The following is a 15,865-nucleotide window of genomic DNA, read 5'->3' on the forward strand; positions in this document are numbered from 1 at the left end:
GAAAAAAAAGGGGGGGGGGTCTGTATTCATCTGTCAGACAGCAATCCAAATCCAGAATTCAAGGGAAAAAACTTCTGCTTACTGTTAGTGATGGATGGAATAAGGAACTACCGAGGTTGAGTTTGATCTTTAAACAGGTCGTCTTCTACATCTGTAAAGAGTTTTGGATAAAGTGAACTCTCACTTTAGTTAGATACCTAAACTTCAGAATACTGAAATATTTCTTAAGCATAGAAATGACAGTGAACCCAGGCTGGTGAGAGCCCTAACTGCTAGGGTACTCATATGTCCTTTCTCACTCTGATAAATATTTAACTATTCCATGCAAAATCAAACAGTTTAAACACATCATGGAGAGCCTTCTCCTAGTCGTTGTTAAGACACAATTCTGGGAGGGAAATGTTGGTTTGAGTCAATGTGGGCAGGACAGTATTTTTAACCTGAGCTACATCCCACATAATCCTATTTGGCAGAAAGGCTATGGAGCATCACCGCTGCTTCCTCCCACTGTGGTTTTTGCAAAGCTCCAACCAGTATGTGCTCAGAAAGGAAACAAGCATGGGAAATGTCTGGTTTTTGACTCAAAAAACCTCACGCATGAGGTAGGCAGCTAATTTCTCAGAGTTGTTAAGTCAGATAGTTTCAGGATTTTTTCTGGCAAAAACTTAAACAGATACTGATTTGGGGTTTTGAGGATGCAAATTTGGGTTAGTGGCATCCAACTGCTGCTCTTTAGGATCCTAAAGCTTACACCCATGTCATTGTATTCGAACCCATACTTTAAAATATGAAATACATTTAAGTGGTTAGAATTACTGTAATACAGACTGTAGATTTCTATTTGGACAATAGAGGATTGCTCATAAATCTTAGCAAAGATTCTCCCCATTGTTATTTCCTCAGCTTAGAAAACCAGAGAAGTGACTAAGCCCGCTCCACTGAGTCTTGGTCAAAAGTGTATCTTAATCAGTACTGAAACAGCTGCTTATCTGAGGAACTGGAAGCAATTCTTATATTCTACAAGTCATAAATGGTGAGAGGAAACAAATACTATGGATAAGCATAACTTATCTGTAAGTGTAACTCTACTAACTTGAAGAGAAAAATGGGAGAAATATGGGATTTAGAAAACGATGCTAAAATCTGATACTTACTTTTCCTCAAAGGATCCTCCATTGGTCTTATCAAACATGGAAATGAATTGTTTGGGAAACACTTAGTAGGTCAGCCAGCCTTTGAGACCTGAACAGCTGCCAAAGTAGTTAAAAACATTTTCAGTCTCATGAAAGTACTGACAATTTGCTTGATGTAATGCATTCTTGAATAAAAACTATTCTAACTTCTGAAAAAATTGGCACCTTCCATGGTGACACCATATTTCAAATACTGTCCTTTGTCATCATTCATAATCAGTCAGTGAACTATCTGATACTGACAGCTTTGCACTGATAAAAATAATTTGAGGGCCAGGACACAGAAATTTCTCTGTGTCTGGGGTCACTACATAATCACCTACTGACCCAGAAATGCCATAATAATAATTCTGAAGGGCAACTGTAAAACACAGATACCAGCTACACTCAGAAGGGAGTCTGGAAGATCCCTGTTAATACTAAGGTTAAGAGAAAAGCAGATAATAGTTATTATTAGAGGATAATTGAAGCTAATAGCATTCATTTTTTTGCAACAGTCAAAGACTGTGGAAGTCCTAAATTAGGTCCTATTGATTCCTTGTTCTCATAAGGCCTTTGCAGTAACAGCTAGRATTGGTGGCAATTATGTCTGGGCTCAGTTCCTCCATCAATTCTTTCCCTGTAGTCTTAATTAATGAGAGAAGGGTGAATGGTCATAAGATTATGAGTCTTCTTTTAAGCACTTCATTTAACTGCTTGTGGTGTGAAGAAATTTGATACTTCAGTTTTTATGGATACAGTTTCTTAAAGATCACATGACAGCTATTCTTGCAGTTATGTGGGACAACATGCAGTTTTTGTCTTTCCATTTTTTGAAGTTTTGCTGAAGGCTGTGCTCTACAATAGGCAGCCATGCTCTGTTTTTTCTAAATGGCGTAGGTTGTTCTCTGGGGGGAAATGTTGATGTTTGAATTTGGGGGAGGTTATGAGATTTTTTATATATATATATGTATATATGTATTTTTTTATATGTATGTGTGTATATATGTATGTATTTGTGTGTGTGTGTGTGTGTGTGTGTATATATATATATATATATATATATATATATAAAATACACACACATATATAATTATTCTAACAGTTCTTGCTGAAGTTTCACAACAGGTCAGGCCTCTGAAACTGATACTCCTGCTGAGGACACACACCTTCTAGGTCTCATTTCCTAACATGCCAGATTGTATGTGGTAAGTCAAGTCACCAGTCACCCAGCTGCTGCATACAGGCAAATTTTAGTACTGGATGAACCCCTTCTGATGTCAGTCAAATACAGCTGAAATGCAGTCAAAACAGCTTAATATTACACTATTTCTCTGACATCGTTTCTACTGTTTTCTCATGTCTACCAAAACGAAGTATAGTTTGGATGATAACTACCCAAGCAAAGGGATACCGTATCTAATGGTTAAAATTGACAAAAGGTATAATAAAATAAACACATTAAAATTACAGATTTTGACATGTGACTATAGAGCTGCTCCCTACGTTCAATATCATATTAGAGTCTTTGTCAGCAATGGTTACAGAATGGCTTTTTTTGGCATCATCCTCAAAGGCAGGAAAATATGAACAATTCATGCAACAGAAATTAAATATCCTCTGTAAGTTAGGAATTCCAGCACAGGAATGAGGAAAATTCTGATCTTTTTGCAGATGGCGCTAATGTCAAATTAATCAAGTTCTCCTCTTCCACTGAGTCCATCCCTTAGATAATTGTTCCTGTGGGCCATCTGCTGAACAGCACACTAATAGAAGGAACAGGAGCTGATAGAAGCAAAGTCTTCAACATCAAATAAGAAAAAAAGTGTTTTTCTAGGAGGGAGACTGATCTTTCTTCTAGTACAATACAGAAGATATTAATGATCCTGAAATATATTTACTATATAGATACTACTCATTATATATATGAAAACTATATATATACATGTATGTGTATATATATATATAGTAAAAGTACACTTTACAGACTCATTCAGATTTTAAGTCAGTGAGAACCTTCTCATTAACTGGGATGCGTACATGTTACAATGAATGTAGAAAAGAAGTCCTTTATGCCCGGATACTTAAAATTATTTAGTTTCCACAACTACTCTTTAAGTTTTACAAGTGCTAAGATACTAAATACTGAAATTGGTCTTTGTACTTCAAAGAAAAATTGACATTGCAGTAACTGCTATTTTTCTCAGTTCTAAAATGTCTGTATATAAGGTCAATTTTACAAGATGACCCAGTTTTAATCATGATCAAACATAAGTCTTTACTGGTTATGTCAACCAACATAGTATCTACTGGGGCTACCAAAAAACTAATCAAGGCAGAAGACTATCTGAAGTGCTAGCAGATGCATGTCCAGTAATCTTAAATCTTCCTAACTCAATAGCAAGTGATAAAAACTGGGCAGTGATCTTGATTTGACATTTTTGGACTGTTCAGTTTCCTACAGATGAAACCTCCCTTTGAAAGTTTTAAAGAAAAAATTTATGCAATAAATATGCAACTAAAATAGGTTAACTGCTGAGTCACAGTTCTGGCAGTGCCAAGGCTGATGTCTGTTGCTTTTTGCTTGTTATTGGGCAGTGAATTATCAAATAGCAATCACTCAGCTACGTTAGAACTAGTTGATGAAAATGCTGTGGTGTACATTTTACAATAAGTTCAATAAAAGTTAGTTAAAGATAAATTAACTAACTCACATTTAAGATGACACATTAAGAATGAGATCCAGAAAAGGACTTTTAATTTCAGGTGCCTGTATTCATAATTGCCAGTTCCAGTCCCCATAATCCTTTCTCATGGACGTTGTAACTTAGTAGGCACCTCCTTCTTTGACGTTAAAGTACCTCTGAACATTAAGTTCTTTTTGTACTAGAACCACTCCCCAGGGCCCCTAAACTTGGTGACAGTATCTGACCTGCTCTCAGCTTGATAGGTCATCTTCTAATTGATTTAGTTCATGCTGGCAAGATAAGGCCCTCAAGAAATACTTACAGCTCTCTGTGGATTAAATACTGGCAATTCATATGAGCTGTGGTAATTGTCACAGTCACCTTTTCTATTGTACCACAACAGCTACATAAGGAGCAAGCAGGTTTTTCTAGCGATGGCTTCTGCTAATTGTAACTGGACAAGATGTTTGCAAAAAAAACACACTGCTGGGTGAATTAGGTGTTGAGAAGCAGTTAGTTGCAGCATCATGTCAACCACAGTAGATATCAAGGTGAACCCAAGCAAGTTAGTGTCCTTTGTTTTTAATGGCCTTGGAGATTTCAAGATCTGGGTATAATAAGCCTTAGTTCAGGCTTTCAATAGTGTGGGTAAAAGGCAAGTTAGTATCATCTGCACTTAGCGTACAACAGTGTGTGACTGCTATTGGCATGAACTCTAAAGTACTTTTCAGTCTTACTGTAGTCTGGAGAGAAAGGCATACTTCACATTTCAAGATGACCTGATCTCTATACAAATGTTTTAGCTTTTCATACCAAGTATACAATGTTACAAGTGAGACATCATTTTCAATTAAATGTAAATTTTGTGGGTACAGAATTTAGAAAAGGAGATGCCAAAATAACCTGAGTACATAGTGCTTTTAAAGTTATCAATCATTTTAAATATCTTCTTCCTTGGTATGACAGTTTTAAAGTCTTAATTATCATCAGTTCTATCTGTTTAAGGAAACAGAGGGTTTACTGTATTCATGAGTAAGAATACATTTCATCGTGGTTCCATAAAAATGGAACCATTAACCATTTACAGAAGTACATGGAATTAACTTAAAACCAAATCAAAGTGACCCAGAATTGATTTTCAAAAAGCCTGTATTTCATTACTACTCTGGCAAAATCCATCAAAAAATCAAATTGATTTGAAGCTGTGATAAAGTTCCCTGCAGCGCTTCTACATTTATATTCATGAAGTTGTCATTAAGAGCTAGAATTTATTCCAAGTGCCAGAAGTCCTTTAAGAATGTCTCATGCTAAAGATGCAGTAATTAAGAAGGTCTCAGCTTTCCCACAAAGTTTCCTCATTTTTATTGATTCAGAAAAGAATTTGCAGGTCCTCTCCAGAGATATAAAACACAATCTAATAATGAAAATAAAATTATTAAGTTAGCTCAATTTAGCTAAAAATGATACTCATGGAGAATGAAATTGAGTTCTGAAAGTCCAGGACTCAGGCAATTTGAAGTTAAGGTTACTATAGGCATCCCTGTTAGATATATATCACTATCTATCACTTGATTGCATTATTGCAAAATATTGTTTCTATTTGGAAATACTGTGGGGAGTTAGAGCAGCAGGTTAGATGAAAGTTATGGGCAAGGCAGGAAACATCATAACCAGTAACAATGCTATTAGTTCTTGTTGTCTCGTTCCATTTTTTCCTCATTAAAGTAGGAATATTCCTACTGTTTCTGGCTACAGTTACATGTTTCTTTTACTTTCACATTTTGCTTTGTGCCTCTCATGTGTTCCTCCTCCCTCCCTTCTCTGTAGTATAGCCACTCTTTAAACTTCACAGTGCAGCACAGGCCACATAAATTTCTGTGGAACCGCCTGACAAATCCATCTACAAAGTCATTAGTTTAACTGCCAGAAAGTTGGCATAAATGGTGACTAGAAGGTGGAATTTATTACAAAATTGGTTAGACTAAAAGAGTGGTCATCTCAAACCCATGCATTCATTGTGGAATTTTGCAGAAAAAAACAGAGCATCTTGGAAGGATCAGCTTTTACGGGACTGTCATGATACAGTGGTGGCTCAGCCTATGAATTCAAGCCCCAGTTCAGGAAAGCACTGAAGTAGGCTTTTGGAGATGTTAGTAGGCATTTTCTAGTCAATAAGTTTACTAACAGAGATATGCTTTGCTGAATCCCCAAACATACAATATTTCAACTAATAAACATGGAAGACAATTTTTTTAATAACTCCTCATAGGAGGAATGAAAATTAATATTTTGCTATGGAATGAGGCATAGCAGGTACCTTCAATGGGATTTACCAATGTTCATGAAAGGGAGCAAAAGCACCATCAAGATTCTAACCTGAGACTTGGGAATCCAACAGTTTTTGTGAGGTAGGAAGTAAAATTATTAGAGCTAATGTCTTTTTGCTTGAGTCATTATGAAAACAGATGTCATATGTCCCAGAAGTCCCAGTTTTTAACAGAACACAAAGATGGTATACTGAAAATACTGCTTGTATTTAGTTCTAAAGAAAGAGTACTAATAGGAAAAATAAGGGAAGAAGGTCCTTTGTTAGGMWTTGGTAACTTCATTACTGTGCTGGGAGTTTTTTCTCCCCCCCACCTTCCCTTTCCAATGCATTGAATTCTCCCTTTCCCTTCACAGGGTGATCTTTCATATCGTATTGATGTGGAATGTATTAAATTGCTCTGATGCACTAACAATGTGCATTCACAGCTTTTCTGCAGACAGCTTAACCACTGGGATTTTAATATATTTATTAAATACGACATTTCAGGTAAAATAATTTAAAATTACAAATTTTCTCCATTTTTGGAATGCAGTGAGATTTTGTGTATGTCCCACAGCTGTGCTTTGTAGAGACAGTGCTCTAAAATCACACATAAAATAAGCAATGCAACATACCTTGGCATAACGAGACCTTCTTGTGATCACATTCTTCTTTGGTTCACCCATGTATCATCGCTGGACTTACGCCAAAGATGCCAGGCTCATTGCATTGGTAACTGAGAACTTTTTAATTTGAAGGAATCTTTCTATGCAGAAGCCATCAGATTTGTTTCTGCCACAGAAGTTGCTGCCTCCTTGAGACAGTTGTTGAGGCAAAACTGGGCGTACCATCTTTTCCCCAGACTTGACTTTTTTCCCATGAACTTGTGTTCTTAAACTCGACATGATTATTATGTAAGCATACTTTAGGTTTCAACTGTTTCTTTGTTAGTTCCTGTAAGAAATTACATAAAGATATTTTAGTCAAGTGTAATCTTTTGCTATAGCTTTGTATATCTTTATTTCATGAGTGAATTTTCAGTAAGTGTCTTGTACTAGTATCAGAATTGTTACCTGCTCTGCCAGATGTTTGAATCAAAACAGAATTCTTTGGGGGAGAAAAAAAAAGTTTAAATCTGAGAAATCCCTCTTCCGCATTGAGACTATTATATCCAGTTTAAATCTCAAGACCTTGGACATTGTGCTCATGTTTATGTATACCATATAAGATCATGTTTGCATTAAAAAATAATCACATAAGCATCTGCTTATTAATCTTGAGCATTCACCAAAGGGAAAAAGATAAACCTTAATTCATTAAATATATGTTTAAGTGCTTTTCTGGATCAAGTCCTGACTTGCTAAGGACAGACAGAAAAAGCCAGTGAATCTGAAGCATGCTTTTCTGCTGCTTATGGAAACCTGGATATCTGTTGTGTCAGTAGGCTCAGGGCAGAGTATAAAAACAATTATTAGCCAGGGGAAGAGACCAGACTGATGAGAAAACACCCATCTAGGCCATGAGAGCTGGCTCACGCAGAACCATTTCATACATGTTTCATTCCCGGGTGGATAGAGCAATGATTAGAGCACTTACCTGGGAGTGCTTACATACTACTAAGGTAAATAAGTACCTGGATCTCATTCATCATGTTCCCAGTGACTGCTGCAACTACAAGGCTATCTTAACATTTATTTCCCTTTTTTCCTCCACCTTTCTCTTGTGCATGTCCCCCTCTCACAGACATACCTGGCAGAAAATATACACCTGCAAATATATCTGTCTTTTGCAGTAATGTGTGGATACCTTTTCTTCTTCCTTATTTATTGAACAAAGACTTCAAAACAGTAATCAGAAATTACCATTAATATAAAATCAATAGAAAGGCTATAAACTGATAAAAACAGCTTTTTAAAAAAATCATATATTGCAATACTCTTCACCAGCAACTCATATTTGGAAAAATCAGGTTGCCATTTTTAGCTTCTGTGCCCATTGCCATTTTAATRAGCTTATATTCTCAACCACTGATAGCAAACAAATGAGCAAATAGTCTGAGCCAGTGTGTCAAGCTAGTCATTTTATAGAAAAACCATCTGCTTTATGCAAAAAGTATTACAACAATAAGTATGTCAAAGAAGATACTCAGTGAAAACATCCTTGTTTATAGAGGGCGGAGTTCTTGAAATATGAAAAAGGTCAAAAGTGTTTACATCTGGCCATAAACACTGGAACTCTCCATTTTAAGCCAGATCCCAACATACACATAAAAAAATAACCATAATAAAACCATACCATAAAGTCCTCTGATATAATGGACATGCCCTCACTACTGCATGGTCGTCTAACATATTCTTAGCCTTGAATACATGTATATGCAGTGAACTGTATTATTTTTAAACGGACAGCAGTAGCTCATTGAGACAAGTTTTCAAGAAAATTCAGCAGTAGCAGGTGATATTTTGAAATAAAATATTTCTAACCTGTTAACACTAGAGTTTAGCAGCCTGAATTCGTCAGTGAGGAATACATTTTAAAGCAAGCTTGAAGGGCTTGAACTTGAAGGGCTAATAAAAGCAACCTAAACAAACCCTTCTCCCTCCAAAACAACAAATCAACCCATGGCTGTCCTTTTTCCACAAATAGCTCCTACACTTAATCACATGAATAACTTGAAATTAAAAAATAAAAAAGACAACACCGTCAAAAAAACTTCTTAGCGTGCTATTTCTCAACCCATCAGTTACTCCAGGGCATCTGAAAAGATAAATCTTTTAAGTATGTCCACAGTATTCCTGGAGAGAGGGGGCATCTCCACATAAATTGAGAACAATAATAGATGTTTTAGCTTGCATCACCCTTCTGCCATCAGCATGGTCCATCTATTCACTTCTAACCTTTTGCTTTAACATATATTCCACTCACCTCCTAAACCACCACCTCATCTGAGAAGGCTCATTAGGATTTGAGTCCTCCAGCACATACTGTGATTGCAGTAGTCCTGTGCAAGTGCAAGGCTGCTTGGCATTATCTGCAGAAATCATGCTCAAAATCTAAATCAATCAAAATAAAATCTAAATAGAAGCAGATATATTACTAACTCAGCATTATTATTATTCTGAAAAAGCACATCAGTGCTTTAAATTCACAGGTCAATACCTGAAATCTATCATAAGTTTGAAGTGGTGGTTAAAAACCTTTTAATCAGAATATCTGTTTCATGCATATTTTTAGTGGAAAGCATTAATAACTGTTATCCTAGTCCTAATTCCAGATTATTTCAATTTCCATTCACAGTCCACCTAAAGAAAAAATTCCTGCTCTGTGAAATAGCTGAAACTCTTCCTTGGCATGGCAAAATGTTTGTCTCATCTTTCAACATTAAGTGGCAGCATGAGCTGCATACTCTTCTTGCTTGCCTTCCCCCCCCCGCTTTTTTTTTTTTTGGGGGGGGGGTGCTGTTCTGCCTCTTTGTTTACTCCAAGCAGGTCAAACAAACCAGCCCACTCAAAATCAATCAACACCAAAAAACACCAGTAATCAAAATCTAGAGAAGCTGTATCACACAAACTAAGCCCAAAAATGAAGTAGTTTTACTCTCCTGCATCCTCCTCCAATCTCAGAACAAGAACACTATGTTAAAATTCACATGTAGATTTAAGTTTCAAATAAATAACATTTTTGGCAGGAGAAGAAAAGCTGAGCAAAATACTTTAGTCAAATGTAATTTTTCTTTTTTAGATACAATTTTTAAAAAGCCATCTCTGTGAGGTTACTGAGTTTCACTAAAAAGCATTTGAGAAAATACTCCTCACTATCTTTTCAAGAGGTACTTTCATGAAGATGTTAAGAAAAATAAGCATAATCATAAGTCTCTGTTGTGACCACTGGTCCTTGGGAAAGTAATAATGTGCCAAGACTGAAGAAGGAAACAAAGAAAAGGAATGAGTTTTCAGGGAGTTGGGACATAGGTGCAAGTGGGAGAATGAGTGAAAATAGAATGCATGAGACAAGTACTGGTTTTTCTGGTAGCAAGCATAGTATGACCATGTTCTGTAATGCCTTGACCAGACTGTTAAACTTGAAAGGCCTGCTTTTTTAAACAGTTAATACAGTGTAGTCTGTTTTCAGGCTTCAGACCATTCTGTGTTTAGTTATATTCCATTATTCTCTGTATAAGAAAAATAATACCTAGTTTCAGATTCTAGAGGTCAGAAAGGGGKTAAGAAAATAGTTGTTAAGTGCTGATTTTAACCAGTCTAATTTGCAGCTGGCAGGTTTGGAACCATTTTCAAGATTTTCCCTTTGTGAACATTACCATGTTACTGAAGTGAAGCTCTTTTTAACCAATTCTTTAACCAATTCATGTTTGTGTCTCGTGTACCCTTGAGGTACATATTAGATGAGGAAGTATGTTTAGAGCTTGAAGTTTTGTACAGACAGAAAAATGAGATTTATACACTTTGGTTATATAAGTCACACTGAGTATATAAACTTTTTTGTTATGTGAGTGTAAAGCTGTATAGAAGATGTATTAAAGTGTAGGCAATTGGGCCCAGTGGTGCTGAGTTGTTCTGCCAGGGATAACAGTGTAAGTTCATTTGTCTTGGTTGGCTGTTAACCAAACCCCATGTATTTACGGGGCTTGTGAGTATTCAAAAAGAAGAAGAAATTATTTGCCTGCATTTGAAAAATCAGGAGGACTAAAATGAACAGGAGAGAAAGCATGAATAAAAGAGTACAGATAAACCTGGTTCTCCTTTTAACAAACAGAATACAGACTGTCTTGGTAATTTTTGGTGAGGAAATACAGAGTTCTAAATAATAAATGAGGATGGAGTGTTGATTTCCGTTTGTATCTCATTGGCTTCAGTGGAGCCAATACTGAATACTTTCAGTCTCGTTAGCAGAAAATTTGTTTTGGAACTGGCAAGACAAGTGAAGGCAGCCATTAGTAGCCCCATGGCATACTGTCATAACACTGACATAACATTTACATATTTTCAAGTAAATCGCCTAGAAACCTTAATTCATTAACAATCAGGAAATCTAGGCACTTCATATATATAAGCTTCCTTTTTGTACAAAAAATATAGGTCACAAATGTCAATATTTGCACATGAGCACAATGTAATGTAAGCAATTAGATGTGCAAACATTTGCATAACACCCTTTCAATATGCTTTCAGCTTTCTAAGCTATTTAATTGACATTAATTAAACTGAGTGGATCAATTTTTTTTTTTAGTCTTACTCAGAAGTGATATCAATAACAACTTAACTAAAAAGAGGGAACAAAGGAAACAGAATTTGTTTCTAGACTCCTTGCATTTGATGATAAATATTTTGGTTAGGAGAAAGTACTTTTTCAAGTTTGTCAGCCCTCTAAGGAAGATATTTGATGTAATACTCCAGAGCAGTGCTAAAGAACATTTTCCCTTTTGCCATTTCACTGGGCTGTTGGAGGTCTTTAATGAAACACCAGAGGTTTCATGATCTCTTGAGACAGGTTTGTGAAGAGTTAATATAATACCTGTAGCTGAAATGGATAAAGCATTGCCATACTGCACTGTCAGAAAGTGCTATCACTCACAGATTTGTCAAATGAACAGTGCCTCGAGTATTTGTTTGTTGGTGTGCTTTTGCACAACAATGAATCGCTCTTCACTGCCTGAACTACCTTTTTTTTTTTTTTAGACTTTTAGACTTTTTTAAACTATTTACTTTTTGTTCTTTGTTTTCCAGATTCAGTGAAGCACTTTGATAAGTGTACATCATCAAGCAGAATATATAGAAATCTAACTAGTATCATAGCATAAGTAAGTACCTGAGCATTTTGTTTAGTAGTACCAGTTACCAATAGCTTAAAGGCCATTTAGAACTCAGATTTGCAACACTTACCTCCATGCACTGGGGCGGTTAGCTGTCATCATGCAGGGACACCGTACACTAACACTATGCTTCTGCTGAAACAGAAACACAGTGCTTCCTTCTGCAAGTTTTCATTTTCTTTTCCTTTTGAGCTACCTAGTCATTATAATGCTGAGCATTTCCATGCAGAATTTTCTTTTTTTTTTTTCCTGAAAAGATAGAAGGCTAAAAAGGAATGAAAGCATCAGTGAGAAACAGATAAATCAAATGCTCTTAATCTTTTTAACTGTGGAATGGACCTGGTCTGAACACCGAAATTCCAAAAGGGAGGGAAAAGAAGAGAGTTTGAAAAAACAATGCAAATGATACCCACCTCAGTCACACATGGAACAGCTCTGATGAGGGCTTCTTGGGATGCTGCAGTATTATTTTGGGATTGGTGAGGAAGATAACCTTTTACAATGGTGTTACACAAATCCAGCATAAGCTGAGAGGTAGGATTCCCCCCCCACCCCGCGCCCAGATTTCCTGGTAAGAATAATCCTAAAATAAATGGAAGATCAAGAATTGGGACAGGATCATATATTCCTTGATTTGCAATGCTATGCAATATTCAAAGTGACTCAAGAATATACAATTTAAACAGTAAAGACGATTTGGAAAGAAGCTCAGGAAGAGGAATTCCAATACTTGTAATGGTCACATAACATGCAACCCTAGTAGTGAAGAGATAGCCAGTAAATCAGTAGTTAGCAAGAGGGAAACGATTCAGCCTTTCAAGAAAGCGCAGTGGTGGAAAAAGAGGCTTAGGTCAAGGTGGAGAAACATCTCTCTGTCCTGATATCAAACTCATCTCAGTGGTATTTCAGATATTCTGATAGCCTTTTTTAAAACATGGTTATGGGGGTTTATTTATCTGTTGCCTAGAAACTAAGATAGTAAGAACCACACCAACAAATTTTCTCTTTTATTGTCTTGTTAGTCTCATAAATGTTGTTATTTTAAGACAGACTTTCTCTGACTCACTGAGAGACAGAAAAGTTCCCTGCTTTTGTAAGGCACCATGTTTAATAGAAACAGCACAATTTGTTCCTACAGTTCAAAATAATTCATAAAGCAAAGGAGTTGTTAAAAAGAGAATAACATTGTGGCCAGTGATGATACAAATGGCTATGATAAGGGTGCATTTAATATCAAATAGTAAAGTTACTAATGAAGCCTTCAGGCTGTTCAGAGCAGAAATGCTTTTCCATTCTATAACACTTATTACAGTGAGCCCCTGATCCCCATATAGACAAGATGCTACTGTATAAAAATAAGCAACAAGAAAACTCATTAATACTTGATCCCAGAAATTCAATACTACAAAAAAAATGCATCTTCACAAGACAGTGACATTAAAGTTTAAGACTGTCCAATTAAAAGAAGGAAGATTTAATGCCTAACTTATATACAATTAAAATGCTTCAAATACATTTAGGAGACCTAGATTCTGTGCTTCCTTTAAATGAATCACTGTTGCAATCCAAATTTAAAAAAAGCTACACACCAGATTTTTAATCAACTTTGATACACCTACCCATAATACTTGCATATGCATGCGAGATGCACAGACACTAAATGTGTATGAAAATTTGCAACATAATCTTACCATATAGTGTACTGTATATTCTTAACAGTAATATGAACCTGAGGGAAGATGCAACAGGAAAGTGCACGGCTGTATTGAAGAGTTTTGAAAAGAGGGACAAGAACTTAAGCCATGACAGTGAGAAAGGAAGTGCCTCACTTGGGTGGGTTTAGGTGAGGAGATGCTGGAGAGGGGCTATTTTTATGATATTGGTGGCACTAATGAGCCAAACAGCACTTCTGTTACAATGTAGTTCTGCTGGTTTATTCTAGCTAAGGATCTTCTTTGATGTCCTGTACACACAGAGAGATTCTGTACTTGGCAAAGCCTAGCAGCCTATAACAGAATAAGCACAAATTGCTATGTTTATTCAAAATTAGTGAATTCATAAATGAAACACTTGACAGCAGCCACACATCAGATTTAAAGGCCTCCTTCCCTTAAAAAAAAAACAAAAAAACCCAGAAAAATCTACTTACCAGCATACATGCTGATTGCTGAACGAGCAACTCTGTATTATGTACGTGTCATTCCTCAGTACGTCAAAAATCCATGTTACCATCCTTTATTTTATAAAATTCTGATGGCTGCCGTAAAAAGTCTCTACTCTATAGCAACTAGAAGCTAGAGCTAGAGGAAAATAAGCGAATTTCTGATTCTATTTGAATTTCTTATTACATATGAAAATAATAATATCCATGAATGAAAATACTTAGTCATTCTTCAGCTTTTTAACACTAGTTTTCAGTCATCTCATATCTTTATGTTCTTCACCTTATATGACTATATTGTTCAAGTCTAACTTAAAATTACAATAGACTTTCAAAGACAACTTCAGCAGCTACATTCAAAATTCTTAAAGTTTCTTAAAGTTATTCATTAAAGAAATAAATCTGATTATCTAGATGTTTTTAACTAGAATGGTTTTAGATGCTATTAATCTTACCTTAAGTTTTAATCATTCACAAAGTCAAAGTCTAAATGCCAAAAACCCCTCAAAAACACATACAGATCCAAATAACGACAATAAAAATGTGTGGAATATTACTAAACTAATAAAATGTGGAAGCTGGTCTTTGCAGAAACTGATCTGAAAATATCATGAATACATCCATTTGAAATGTCAAAAGTATTTAGTAACCTCATCTGAATCTTTCAGTATAATTAGCCTCAATATATCTCTCCCCTGTATTCCAGTGTTTTGGTTCATCATCTATTCCTGTTTCATTATCTATATACATTTTAAATTTATGATTCTCTTAAGAAAAATTCAAGGCCACTTTTCTCTTTGAGAGAGTCAAAAGTAGAGCAATAACCACAATAATAAACTGTAAGCAATGGTAGTAACAAACCACAAAAGTACAGATGCAGTAAGTTCTATATCTCAAACTGACTGCATTTACCCAGGTTAATATCACACGCATTTATTTCTCCCAATGAAACAATGCCAATATCAAACAGGTTCCGGTGAAAGGGGGTAAGACACTATGTCATTCATACAGTGTCTGGCGAGGGTTCCTGAATAAATGCCAGTCAAGCTTGCTCCAGAGCTGACAGCTGACATAGTTGTACTTTCTCCTGGTACTCCAGCTAGCACCTCTTGCACCTTGTTGCACTTTGCCACATAGACATACCAGCTCGCTCAGACTAGTCTTATATAGTGTGAACCAGTGTGAGTCTACACAGTACACAATGTGAACCAACTCTATTTTGCCTAGAGTAGACTGGATGGAAGTAATGCTATTTATAGCCTTCACCTGTTAACTTTTCAGTTAACAATCATTACATATTAAGTTTATTACATTAATGTTAGCAAAGCAACTGAACACATGCCTTGTTCTGCTAAGCACTATGAACAAAAGAYGTGCTTTTCCCCAAATCGTCTACATCCCAAATAGGTGAAGCAAAGGCTACGGAAAAAAGAGATAGCAAGCACAGCRACAACCAGGAAACACTTAAACCCGATAGGTTTTGTAAATTGGGTATCGTTCTTTGAAGAAATGAATTGCTCTACCAGAGCATTTGTTTGGACCCCAAATCAGGAACCAGAATTGAAGCATGGTGGCAGGAAGCTAAGTGGGCAGTAGAACATAATTCTTTGAAAATTCATACTGCTCTTCCTGAAGCACCGGTTTTCTGGAAGTGGATGCTCAGTGAGAAATCATCTATTACTGGACTTTTAATTGTATTGATATGCG

General features: G+C 36.0%; 1 long non-coding RNA gene across 2 annotated transcripts; it reads left to right on the forward strand.

Moving 5' to 3' along the window:
- Window positions 1–906: 906 nt before the first annotated feature.
- On the forward strand, window positions 907–11,985 carry LOC112977227. 2 transcript variants are annotated; one of them, XR_003257358.1, is made up of 3 exons: window positions 907–1,033; window positions 2,278–2,380; window positions 11,912–11,985. It is a non-coding gene; the product is annotated as an uncharacterized LOC112977227 (long non-coding RNA). The 2 variants fall into 2 exon arrangements; XR_003257359.1 differs by having other exon boundaries at window positions 2,301–2,380.
- The last annotated feature ends 3,880 nt before the right edge of the window (window positions 11,986–15,865 follow it).

The sequence above is a fragment of the Apteryx rowi genome, unplaced genomic scaffold, assembly GCF_003343035.1.
Source record: "Apteryx rowi isolate R43461 unplaced genomic scaffold, aptRow1 scaffold_809, whole genome shotgun sequence".
Classification (NCBI taxonomy): Eukaryota; Metazoa; Chordata; class Aves; order Apterygiformes; family Apterygidae; genus Apteryx; species Apteryx rowi.